The following is a 12,856-nucleotide window of genomic DNA, read 5'->3' as shown; positions in this document are numbered from 1 at the left end:
TCATGATCTTGGCCTTTCTCACATTTGGGTTCGGGTACAGTCCATACTTCCCATCAATGGTCGGCCCTCTTCAAGATGTCCACCATCTTCACCATCTCCACAAAGGACATATTTGAGGCCTTAAATCTCCTCCGGGATTGGGACATTCGTGGCTCCGGGCTTTTGTCATTGCTGCTGTATTCATGCACTTGTTCTTTCTCCGTGATGTGCTCTCCCACTGCGCCCAAAGAGAAGGGATGGGGAATTTACTAGATAGAAGGTCAGGGGAGGGCGTAGTTTCATGCATGCGCAGTGTATATAAAGCGTAACATGTGTGCGTCATACGTACGATCTGTGAGCATAGGAAGGAGTAGCGGAAGCGCCAATCCTGATAACAAAGGTACAATTTTAATTTGGGCCTATACTGCTTATAGATTGAGGCCTAAATTGGGACAAGATTAGGAGAGTTTAACCTGACATTAGTGTTTTTGTCTTGTGTTGTGTCTTGCAGAGAAAATGGATCTATTGAATGATCAGGACTTTATCCCCATATTCATTGATATGTACAGGGAGCTGCCCTGTCTGTGGCAGGGAAACCACCCCTTTTATACCAATCAAAGAAAGAGGAAGGCAGCGCTGGATCAATTGCTGGAATTAGTGAAGCCGCAGATCACCCATGGCAACCATCAACTATTTGAAGGCCACAATTGGTGGCATGAGCAGCACTTATAATAGGGAGTGCAAGAAGATCCAGTATTCCCAGAGATCAGGAGCAGCAGCAGATGACATTTATGTCCCCAGACTGTGGTTCTATGACAGACTGCATTTTCTGGCTCCCCCTGGCTGGGGGATAGAGAGGGTAGGCACCGGAGCACAGGCCACTCTCAATAACAGAGCAAAGAGGGGGGGGGGTGGGACAGTGGAGAAGCCCTTTGCTTCAGGCTAGCAGGTACCCAGCTACATTATACAGGATTTATATAGTGCCACCAATTTGCGCAGCACTTTACAACATGAGGGACGACAGTACAGGCCAGTACAAGAGGAATCAAAGGGCCCCGCTTTTTAGAGCTTACAATCTAAAAAGTATATATATCGAGGATTTTTACAACAAATCAAATTAAAACATTTTTGACTGGTATTTCTGCCATCTGTTTTTCAAATAAAGCCCTTAAAATTAAAATACTAATAAGTAATACTACACACCAGCAGCACCACAAAGCTGATCAATTTTATGTATCATATCATTGAGAGTACTAATGTAAGTGGGGAAATGTAACCTTGGCCCTCATGCTGACCAATGTTTTCCAATTTTCCCTTCTGTAATCCTAATATAAATTCTGATCTTGGGGGATTTCTTACCCCTCCATACTGCTATTGACAACAAAAATGTGATAACTGTTCATTTAGATACTTTTCAAAAGATATACTGTATAAAAGTTTGTTAAATGCATTTTTTGCCTTTAAGCTCCCATTAATGAGAACAGAGGGAAAATTAAAAAAAAGAGTATGTGCATCACAACAAAAGTGCCCATAGAGAGCCTAGAAGATCAACTCCCTCTGACAAACCCATGGACGTTCTTTATTGTTTATTTTAAAGTTAGAGCTGTTTTTGGTCTTAAATTTGAAAATTTGCCCATACTAATCTTTTAAACCTTCATTACAACCCTCATTACAGTTAAATTCCAACCATGTAGAAATAATCTAGTTACTAAAATGTAAACAGACTTATCTATACCATAGTACTTGATTTTGACAAAAACACTTTCCCACCCCCCTTCCTCCCAAAATTGTTTAAAAATGACAAAAAGCTGGAAGAATCACATAGAGATGTATAGAGAGACTCTAAAAATTTCTAGAATTTGGAAAAGACTATTAACCCTTCTCTAATAATATTCTGCTTTCTAACTATCAGAATACCTTGCTCTACTTATAGAGAAACCTCTTGGATGATTTTACATACCGTATTTATTGGCGTATAACACGCGCCGGCGTATAACACGCACCCCAAGTTTAGGAGGGAATTTTAAGGAAAAAAACTTTTAGGAGTAAAGTTTAAGGAAGAAAAACTTACATCAAAATGCCCATCAATGCAGCGTTATCGGTGTCCATCTGCAGCCTTGTCAGTGTCAGTGCAGCCTTGCCCCAGTGTCCATTGCAGCCTTGTCAGTGCAGCTTTGCCCCAGTGCAGAATTGTCAGTGCAGCCTTGCCCCAGTGTCCATTGCAGCCTTGTCAGTGCAGCTTTGCCCCAGTGCAGAATTGTCAGTGCAGCTTTGCCCCAGTGTCCATTGCAGCCTTGTCAGTGCAGCTTTGCCCCAGTGTCCATTGCAGCCTTGTCAGTGCAGCTTTGCCCCGGTGCAGAATTGTCAGTGCAGCTTTGCCCCAGTGTCCATTGCAGCCTTGTCAGTGCAGCTTTGCCCCAGTGCAGAATTGTCAGTGCAGCTTTGCCCCAGTGTCCATTGCAGCCTTGTCAGTGCAGCTTTGCCCCAGTGCAAAATTGTCAGTGCAGCCTTGCCCCAGTGTCCATTGCAGCCTTGTCAGTGAAGCTTTGCCCCAGTGCAGCCATGTCAGTGCAGCCTTGTCAGTGCAGCCTTGTCAGTGCAGCTTTGTCAGTGCAGCTTTGCCCCAGTGCAGCCTTGCCCCAGTGCAGCTTTGCCCCAGTGTAGCCTTGTGTGATCGCCGCGATCCCTGCCAACATACACAGCCGTGTGTAAATTCAAATATGGTGCTGAGACTGCAGGGACTCAGCGGAGCCGAGATACACATACCCGAGTATCCTCGGCTTTTCTCGGCGCCGCTCACAGTCACGCCCAGTCCTGCCCTATGATGGACATAACACAGGTCCAATGGCGGGACTGGGTGGGACTGTGAGCAGCGCCGAGAAAAGCCGAGGACTCTCAGGTATGTGTATCTCGGCTCCGCCGAGTCCCTGCAGTCTCGGCGCCATATTTGAATTTACACACGGCTGTGTATGTCGTGGCGATCGCGGCAATTTCCGTGATCGCTCCGATCACACAAAATTGGCGGGGATCGGCCTATAACACGCACCCACGATTTTCCCCTGATTTTCAGGGGAAAAAAGTGCGTGTTATATGCCGATAAATACGGTATATATGATTATAATAGGCTCACATTAAGAATTTACTTTTTGTAAACTCACATAGGAGCATAATATACATCAGTTTAGCTGTGTCATTTCACTCTCTCTGTCCACCAGATGGAGCCAAAGTTTTGTAAATGTCATCTTTCCTTTGCTATCATAGTTTTTTAGAACTTATGCCAAAGCCTTTAAAAAATCATTTACAGCTCTTACAGAAGACATTTTTTCTACAAAAGATAAATCCACAGAGTGTAAATCTTCAACAATACAGAGATTATTTAAAGTAGTTTACCTTACTTGTTGGCTTTTAATGTCAAATGTAATTGCTATAGTAATATTAGGCTACACTTGCACAGGCGGTTTACAGCGGTATGAATGGCAGTGGCAGGAATTCACTGATATCTGCTGCTGTGTTGAGCGGCTAGAAGTGGCCACCAAGTCTGTACACTTTGATGATTGGTTGTCAGCAGCGTTTGCCTGCAGTGGTTGCTGCTGGGCGCACACAAAATAGTTGGGTTGATACATACTCTTTCCCTGGATTCCATTGAAATCTGTGGAATAAGGTGGCCATAATTCATTTATTGTTTTTGTGGGACTAATTATCAAACTATTGTCAAAAAAACAGGTAAAGGAAGCCAGGCAATGCCATAGAGGAAGTACCAATGCCAATATGTTAAAAAAAAATAAATAACATATAGGGAGAAGGCCCTTTCATAGCTTCAAAGACTACAGTGAAGATACAGAAATCCTTTAAATTACAGGTTTGGGTAATGAATTAAAGCTGTAGGGGGTGTTACAGGACAGCACAATATTCATGCACAGCCTCAAAGACTGCATACTATGCAAGTGCCTATTTGGCTGTGGTGTTGATTTTTTGCTTTTAGAGGTAGCTTATATACAGCAGCAATCCAATGTAATTTAGTCCAGTTAAAATAATTTTTTAGGACAGCAGCACGTGTAACTCAATGTGTCTTTGAGGATAACATTGTCCTCTGACTGCTCACCCCACATACTGTATGTATAATGCCCATGTTTTAGGAGGGTTGAAAGGTCCTCTGGAAGCCTATCTGCCTTCATCCCTTCCAGCACCCCAACCCACATCTTGGTTTAATAATGGCAGCATCTGGCATTACTAACACACGTGCAGGAGCTGTTGTTAAAGCTGAACTCCAGCTTTTGATACACGTTACATAGATAGTTTGGGCCAGCTTGATCCAAACAAAGTATTCTCTCACTAACATGTGAGGCTGTCCTGTATAAACTGTATGTAGCTGAGGCTACATACAGCATACCACACTGTCTTCCAGACTCCAGCCAATCGGCGTTCAGCCATTTCGAGAAAGCAATGTATTCTAGCAATGAATACAACGCTAACTCTGATTGGCTGAGTCAGAGAGGTGAGAAGAAAGAGATTTGTAAAGGGCATTAACACCCCAAAGGTATGTAGGTGCAAAAAAAGTGGGGCACTGGTGCAACTGACAAAAAAAAATAAACAATGGGCAAGGAATTATAAGCAAAGTGTCTTTTTAGTCCTTGAGAAAAGTCCATAAAAAACAGTGACATGAAGTTCACATTTTGGCAGTGCCAGCAGTTTCTCTTCCAAGCAGGATCTGGGGAGGTTCCCACCAGCAAACCATGTTTAAACAGAAAAAAAGAAGAGAAGAGCTCCACTACCTAAGTGTAGCATTTATTAAAACATATTGGTGAAGATATGAAAAACAATAAATACACTGTATGTACTGACATTTAAAAGACATTAAAAAGCGTATCAATAAGTCTCCAACAGGTGGCAACCTTCCCCTGTACAGTATATCACATGGATAGGAACCACTGTGAACATCGGGGAAGTGGAGCAGGCCCAAAGGTGGCCCCACCCTGAAATGCATAACCATGCTCATCATTATCACACATGACATCAATACGGCCATTTTGTGGGCCTGCTAAATTTCCCCTCTGTTCACAGTGGTTCTTATCCATGTGATATACACACTCAGTCTACTGCTTTTGCTAGCTCTTCCTAGTGTTCCCCTGGTCAACTTCATGGTTCCAAGCACTTTACAGTACATCAAATCCACGTGGAAGGGCTTGCTCACCATTGACCACCTGGAAGGTTTCCACCGGCTAGAGACTTATTTATACGCTTAACCACCTCAATACTTGGCAATTTCACCCCCTTCATTTCCAGACCAATTTTCAGCTTTCTGTGCTCTCACACTTTGAATGACAATTATTCAGTCATGCTACACTGTACACAAATTAAGTTTGTATCATTTTGTTCACACAAATAGAGCTTTTCTTTTTATTCACTACTGGGTTTTTCATTTTTTGGGATATAAGCAAAAAAGAGCGGAAATTCAGAAAAAATAAATATTTTCTAACTTTGTTTTAAAAGAAATCCAATAAAATCAAATTTCGTTATAAATTTAGGCTAGAATGTATTCTGCTACATGTCTTTTGGTAAAGAATATCCTGATAAGTGTATGATAATTGGTTTGTGTGAAAGTTATAGCATCTACAAGCTATGCTACGTATCATTGAAAATTGATCACACCTGATGCACTGACAGGCATCTCATTTCTTGAGGCCCTGAAATGTCAGGACAGTACAAATAGCCCCCAAATGACCCCTTTTTGTAAAGACAACAGTCCAAGTAAGAGGAATAGTGAGTTTTTTGAGGTTGCAATTTTTTGCCCACAAATGAAGAATTTTTTTCCTCCACAAAATTGTCATATTAACAAGCTATTTCTCACACATGGAATAGATAAACTTGCAATTACACCCCAAAATATATTCTGCTACTCCTCCTGAATATTACGATACCACATGTGTAAGACTTTTCCACAGCCTGGCCACATACAGAGGTCCAAAATGCAAGGAGCACCGTCAGGTGTTCTAGGAGCATAAATTACACATTTAGTTTCCTGACTACCTATCACATTTTTGAAAGCCCTGGAGCACCAGGACAATGGAATTACCCACAAAACGACCCCATTTTAGAAAGCAAACACCCCAACGTATATTCTATGAGGCATAATGAGTCATTTGAACATGTAATTTTTTTTCTAAGTTTATGGAAAATGTGAAAAGAAAATTAAAAATGTTTTTTTTTCACACAAAGTTGTCAAATTATAAGATATTTCTAAAACATTGCATGTACATAGCAAAAATTGCACCCCAAAATACATTCTGCTACTCCTCCTGAGTATGGCGATATCATATGTGTGAGAATTTTCCACAGCCTGGCCACATTCAGAGGCCCAACATTCAAGTAGCATCGTCAGGCGTTCTAAAGGCATAAATTACATATTTTATTTCCTGACTACCCATCACATTTTTGAAGGCTTCTGAGCCTCTTTGTTAGGTTTCTGTCCTAGTTTCCATTTCAGAGCCACTGCTTTCTACTGGTTCATACTTGCTATCTGAGTCTGAAAGAGAGTTCCCTGCTACTCTCGTCTGAAATACTCTGGAGTATATGGAAAGCCTCCTTGCTGCTTAATCATTTTTAAGCTATGTTGACAGATTACTGGGACAGATGTGACAGATGTGTCAGATGTTGATCACTGGGACAGATGTGGCAGATGATCACAGACAGAAGTTTGCAGATGTGCACTGGGACAGATATGCGCTGATTTTGACTTGGACAGATGTGCGCAGATGATCATGGACAGATGGGTGCCAGATGTGCGCAGATTATCGCAGACAGATGTGGCAGATGATCACAGAGAGATGTGTGCAGATGATCATGGACAGATGTTCACCAGATGTGCGCAGATGATCACGGACAGATTGTGCAGATGATCACGGACAGATGTGTGCAGATAATCACTGGGACAGATTTGTGCAGATGATCAATGGGACAGATGTGGCAGATGATCACGAATAGATGTGGCAGATGATCGCGGAAAGATGTGGCAAATGATCACTGGGACAGATGTGCACCAGATGATCACTGGGACAGATGTGTGCAGATGTTCACTGGGACAGATAATTTTACTGGGACAGATGTGTGTTTTTCACTGTGTGGGGACACTGTGACAGGACACTGTTTTGGGGACACTAACTGGGTGATGTAAAAAGCTGTAAAAAAACTGCTTATACACACTGATCCCCGGCTCGCAGCACAGATCCTCTCTCCTTCTCCTCACTCCGTGTGAGGAGGAGGAGAGCCGATCCCCTGGCAATGGCTCTCTATTTACATTACATGATGGCTGTGATTGGACACAGCCATCTTGTGATCAGGAGGGCCAATCACAGAGCCCTCCTGCCGATCAGAGATGCACCATGTCCGGGGACTGCGCAATCCCGCTCCTTCTGAGGGACATTCAGGAACATCCACTCAGAAGGAGAAAACGCCCACCCAGCTGTTTATATGCAGTGGCCGGGTGGGAAGAAGTTAATGTCTCTTAAATGTGAGTGCATATTTATTGTTTTTCATTTCACCAATATTTAATAAATGCTACACTTAGGTAGTGGAGCTTTTCTCTCCTTCTTTTTCCAGTTTACATATGGGTCAGAGAGGTGGGCTGATGTCACAATCTCTGACTTAGCCAATCAGAGAAAGCTTTGTATTTATTTTTAGGATGCAATGCTTTCCCTGCAGGGATAGTACTCTCATTTTCCTGCACACTATCATATCAGCAATACAAGATTCAGGAGTTGTAGCAGCTACCTTGTTCCCAGCTAATTTTCAGCTGGCTTGACTAGATGTGTCATCAAGCCCTCTCCTTTAGATTTGTCCTGATGGTACCTACTTCCATCAGCTTTCTAATCTGTCAATCTTTTTTGCAAGGGGTCATGTGAGTGCATACAGTGCATCTGGAAAGTTTTCACAGTGGTTCACTTTTTCCACATTTTGTTATGTTACAGCCTTATTCCAAAATTGATTAAATTCATTATTTTCCTCAAAATTCTACAAACAATACCCCGTGATGACAACATGAAATAAGTTTATTTGAAATCTTTTCAAATTTATTAAAAACAAAAAATGAAAAAAATCACATAACTGAAGTGAACTACCGTGCTTCCTACATAGATACAGTTGTGCTCAAAAGTTTACATACCCTGGCAGAATTTATGATTTCTTAGCCATTTTTCAGAGAATATGAATGATAACACAAAAACTTCTCTTTCACTCATGGTTAGTGTTTGACTGAAGCCATTTATTATCAATCAACTGTGTTTACTCTTTTCAAATCATAATGGCAACAGAAACTACCCAAATGACCCTGATCAAAAGTTTACACACCCTGGTGATTTTGGCCTGATAATATGCACACAATTTGACACAAATGGGTTTGAATGGCTATTAAAGGTAACCATCCTCACCTGTGACATGTTTGCTTGTAATTAGTGTGTGTATAAAAGGTCAATGCGTTTCTGGACTCCTGACAGACCCTTGCATCTTTCATCCAGTGCTGCACTGACATTTCTGGATTCTGAGTCATGGGAAAAGCAAAAGAATTGTCAAAGGATCTGCAGTAAAGGTAGTTGAACTGTATAAAACAGAAAAGGGATATAAAAAGATATTCAAGGAATTGAGAATGCCAATCAGCAGTGTTCAAACTCTAATCAAGAAGTGGAAAATGAGGGGTTCTGTTGAAACCAAACCACGGTCAGGTAGACCAATTAAAATTTCAGCCACAACTTTCAGGAAAATTGTTCAGGATGCAAAGAAAAAGCCACAAATAACTTCAGGGGAAATACAGGACTCTCTGAAAATGTGGTGTGGCTGTTTCAAGATGCACAATAAAGAGGGAATTGAAGAAAGATGGGCTGCATGATCGAGTCGCCAGAAAAAAGCCATTACTACGCAAATACCACAAAGTATCCCGCTTACAATACGCCACACAGCACAGAGACAAGCCTCAAACCTTCTGGCACAAAGTCATTTAGAGTGATTAGAAACAAAATTGAGATTTTTGGCCACAACTAGAAACACTACATTTGGAGAGAAGTCAACAAGGACTATGATGAAAGGTACGGAGGTGGATCGCTGATGTTTTTGGGATGTGTGAGCTACAAAGGCACAGGAAATTTGGTCAAAATTGATGGCAAGATTAATGCAGTATGTTATCAAAAAATACTGGAGGAACATTTGCATTCATCAGCCTGGAAGCTGCGCGTGGGACATACTTGGATATTCCAATATGACAATGATCCAAAACACAAGGCCAAGTTGAACTGTCATTGGCTACAGCAGAATAAAGTGAAGGTCCTGGAGTGGCCATCTCAGTCTCCTGACCTCAATATCATTGAGCCACGTTGGGGAGATCTCAAACGTGCAGTTCATGCAAGACAGCCCAAGAATTTCCAGGAACTAGAGGCTTTTTGCAAAGAGGAATGGGCAGTTTTACCATCTGAGAAGATAAAGAGCCTCATCCACAAATACCACAAAAGACTTCAAGCTGTCATTGATGTTAAAGGGGACAATAGACGGTATTAAGAACTGGGTTATGTAAACTTTTGATCAGGGTCATTTGGGTAGTTTTTGTTGCGATTATGATTTAAAAAGAGTAAACACAGTTTATTGATTATAAATGGCTTCAGCCAAACACTAACCATGAGTTAAAGAAAAGTTTTTGTGTCATCATTCATACTCTCTTAAAAAATGGCCAAGAAATCAAAAAATTCTGCTAGGGTATGTAAACTTATGAGCACAACTGTATGTGGAATAAAGTGCTAAAGTGCCATACTCTTGTTAATGCATAAATAAACCTGTGCATAAATTCATATACCATATAAAAAAATTAATCAGTGTAGCGGTACCCCCGTGAGGGCTGCTGATTGACTCTATACCCCACTGGCTATCCCGACTCTGCAGATCCTCTCTTACCTCTGACACCTTGGGTTCCAAGCTGTAATAGGATGTTATCAATGAGAAACTCACACAATGTCACTGTCAATGAACTGTGAATTTAATAATCACCATAGGAAGCGTATGCAGACAGGTGTACAATGGGACAAGTGTTCAATATCCTCCAATACCTATATTAAACACCTTCCCACTGAGCCTCAATACACACACTCCAAATTGCAATATAATGTTACTTACATTCAATAATACAATGCAATATTTAACCTGTACTCAAGGGCTCCCCCTAGGTTGTAATTCAAAGTTCAAACTACAAATAAAACGGTAATGCTTTGCAGAAGATGATAAAAGTTCCTTGACTCCGGATATCTTCAACTAGCCTGTAGTTTAAACTGCAGGATTTGTAATCCAAAAGGGCAAAAGAGAGAAAGCAAACTGTAGAATAAATGGTACATTGATAACTGTGTAACTGAAGATATGTGGCACTTGTAACTTCCTCTTTATGTGTGAGTGTAATACAGTACTGACTTTACAGCACAGGGAATAACAAACCCCAGAGTTCAGCTGTATGTGGCCTGTGAATAAGTAGAATCACTTCTGTGGAACTACAAGTCTCACCAGCAGTCTGTAATAACTCACTCACAGCAAACAGTGAGCTTAACTGAAATGGGCAGGTGCCCTCTCACCACAATAGATTCAGAGGCTGTGAGGCTCCGTCTGGACTCCCCTCCTGATGTCTCAGTCTGATGAAAAGATGGCGCCGCCACGCTGTACCGCTCCTCCGGATGGCTGAGATGCAGGAAAACTCCCAGTGTCCTGGCACTGCACATCGACCCGCTTGCTAAGCTGGCATGGCTGTACTCTGAAATCCCTCAGAGGCTGGCGATCCTGCTCCGTGCTGTATAGGCCGCAGTCTCCTGGTCGCACACACACAGACCTCCTGCTGACAGGCATTGAATGGCGTCCAGAGAGGCTGAAAGATGGCCACGTTGTTCCTTTTATTACTGCTCCCAGCATGCAGTTCTATGCACTTTGCATTGTCTATATTGTAGTTCAGGGCTGATCCAGCTAACAGAGTCACTTCCTCCTCCAAACTACATCTCCCACAATGCTTTGCAGCGCTGCTTCTCAGGAATTAAAAGAAAGTCCTAACAGCATTAAAAGGACACTAGAGGGTGCCAAAATCATTTGCAAACCATAACAACTATAATGCCTTATATTAGCAAACCCTTGGCTACATACTCCCCCCACTTAAACTCTTTGGTCCCCAAAGACATGAAGATCACCACTTCAACTTGCTGAAAAGAAAGAGTAAATTATTGATGATTTCTTTCTAATCACACTCTAAATTTAACAAATACTGACGCACCTCTGGGTTTCTTTGAAACCATTTGTACACACTATCAGTAAGTTCATAATAGGTCTTTGAACAGGCCAGGGCAATTGCCGTGTCCCACCCATTGGTGTCAGAGGTCAGAGCAGAGCCGCCCCCTACCCAATTGACAGTGGGAGGTGTAGCTGCAGGAGCTGGTCTGTGAATGGTATGAATCAGCTCTTCAGAACTCTTTCCCAGTGTGTTATACGTGAGTCTCTTGGGAGGGTGCACATCCCACCTCAACCGCATGGGTGAATATGTCCCAGCAGGCTGTATTGAGTCTTTGGCTGTTTCCTTGACGTCAGTCAATTCAATGGAGGGGTCTTTAGTTGCAGTTTCAGGAACTTGTGACGGCCCCTCAACATCAGGAATTGGCAACACTTCACTGGAGAAGTCTATCAAATCTCTAGTGTTTTGCTCAGGAACAACGTCTATAGCTTTGGTTCTTTCCACATCCTGCCGAGGTGCCATTGCCTGAAATTCTGGCCCAAGGGACCTACGAATCGTCTTAGACATCTCCATTTGCTGTTGAGGTACCATATTGCCTGTTTCTCTTGATTGTTGAGGTACCACTCTGGCCGTTTCTTTTGGTTGTTGTGGTACCATTCTGACCATTTCTTTGTGCTGTGGTGGCAAAGCTCTAACAGTTTCCATCTCTTTGATTCTCTCTTGTATTCTCTTCAAAGGACTGGCTATTGCATTTTCGTCCACAGGCCAAAACCAGGCAGGCACAGTCACCATCTAATCTTTCTCAATCCTCCTTCTTCTTGATGAGGATGAGGACACTGGACTAGGAACTCAGGAATACACATAATCTTTCCCAAATTCCTCATCTTCTTCATCAACCCCTTTTTCCTCTGGTAAGGACACTGGACTAGAAATTCGGGAATACGCATTATCTTCTCCAAATTCCCAATCTTCTTCATCCGTTACATCAGCTACAGTCGGCAAGTCCTTCTGTGAGCGTGTGTGAGGTGGAGTTGGCTTTGGGGGGGTAATAGAGGTGCTTGAGGTACCCTCACTGCGTCTGATAGTAAGTAGCAAGTGATTCCTGTGCCACATCTTCAATGGTCCCTTCTCCCCATCAGGTCTGATCTGATACACTGGTAAACCAGTAAGTTGTTTACACACAATTTAAGGCTGTGGCCTCCACTGATCTGCCAGCTTGTGTTTTCCAGGTACTCCCAGATTTTTCAGTAGCACTCGATCACCGGGTTGCAAGTCCTGAATCTTTACTCTTGAATCAAAGTTCCTCTTATTTTGAGACTCTCTAGTAGCAGCATGTTCCATGGCTTTCTCAAAGGCCTGTCGCAGGTTCTTTCGCATCCCTTGTGTGATGTTAAAAGAGTATCATCAAGGGAGGTGCCAAAAGCCAGGTCAGCAGGAAGTCTAGCTTCTCTCCCAAACATAAGACGGTAAGGAGAGTATCCAGTGACATCACTCTCTGTGCAATTATAAGCATGCACTAGTGCTGCTATGTGGTTCCCCCAATACTGTTTCTTGTCTGGGGTCAAAGTTCCCATCATGTTTAATAGAGTCTGACTGAATCGTTCAGGTTGAGGGTCACCTTGAGGGTGATATGGCATAGTACGA

Source organism: Aquarana catesbeiana, linkage group LG02 (genome assembly GCF_042186555.1).
Source record: "Aquarana catesbeiana isolate 2022-GZ linkage group LG02, ASM4218655v1, whole genome shotgun sequence".
Classification (NCBI taxonomy): Eukaryota; Metazoa; Chordata; class Amphibia; order Anura; family Ranidae; genus Aquarana; species Aquarana catesbeiana.
This window is presented reverse-complemented; position numbering follows the sequence as displayed.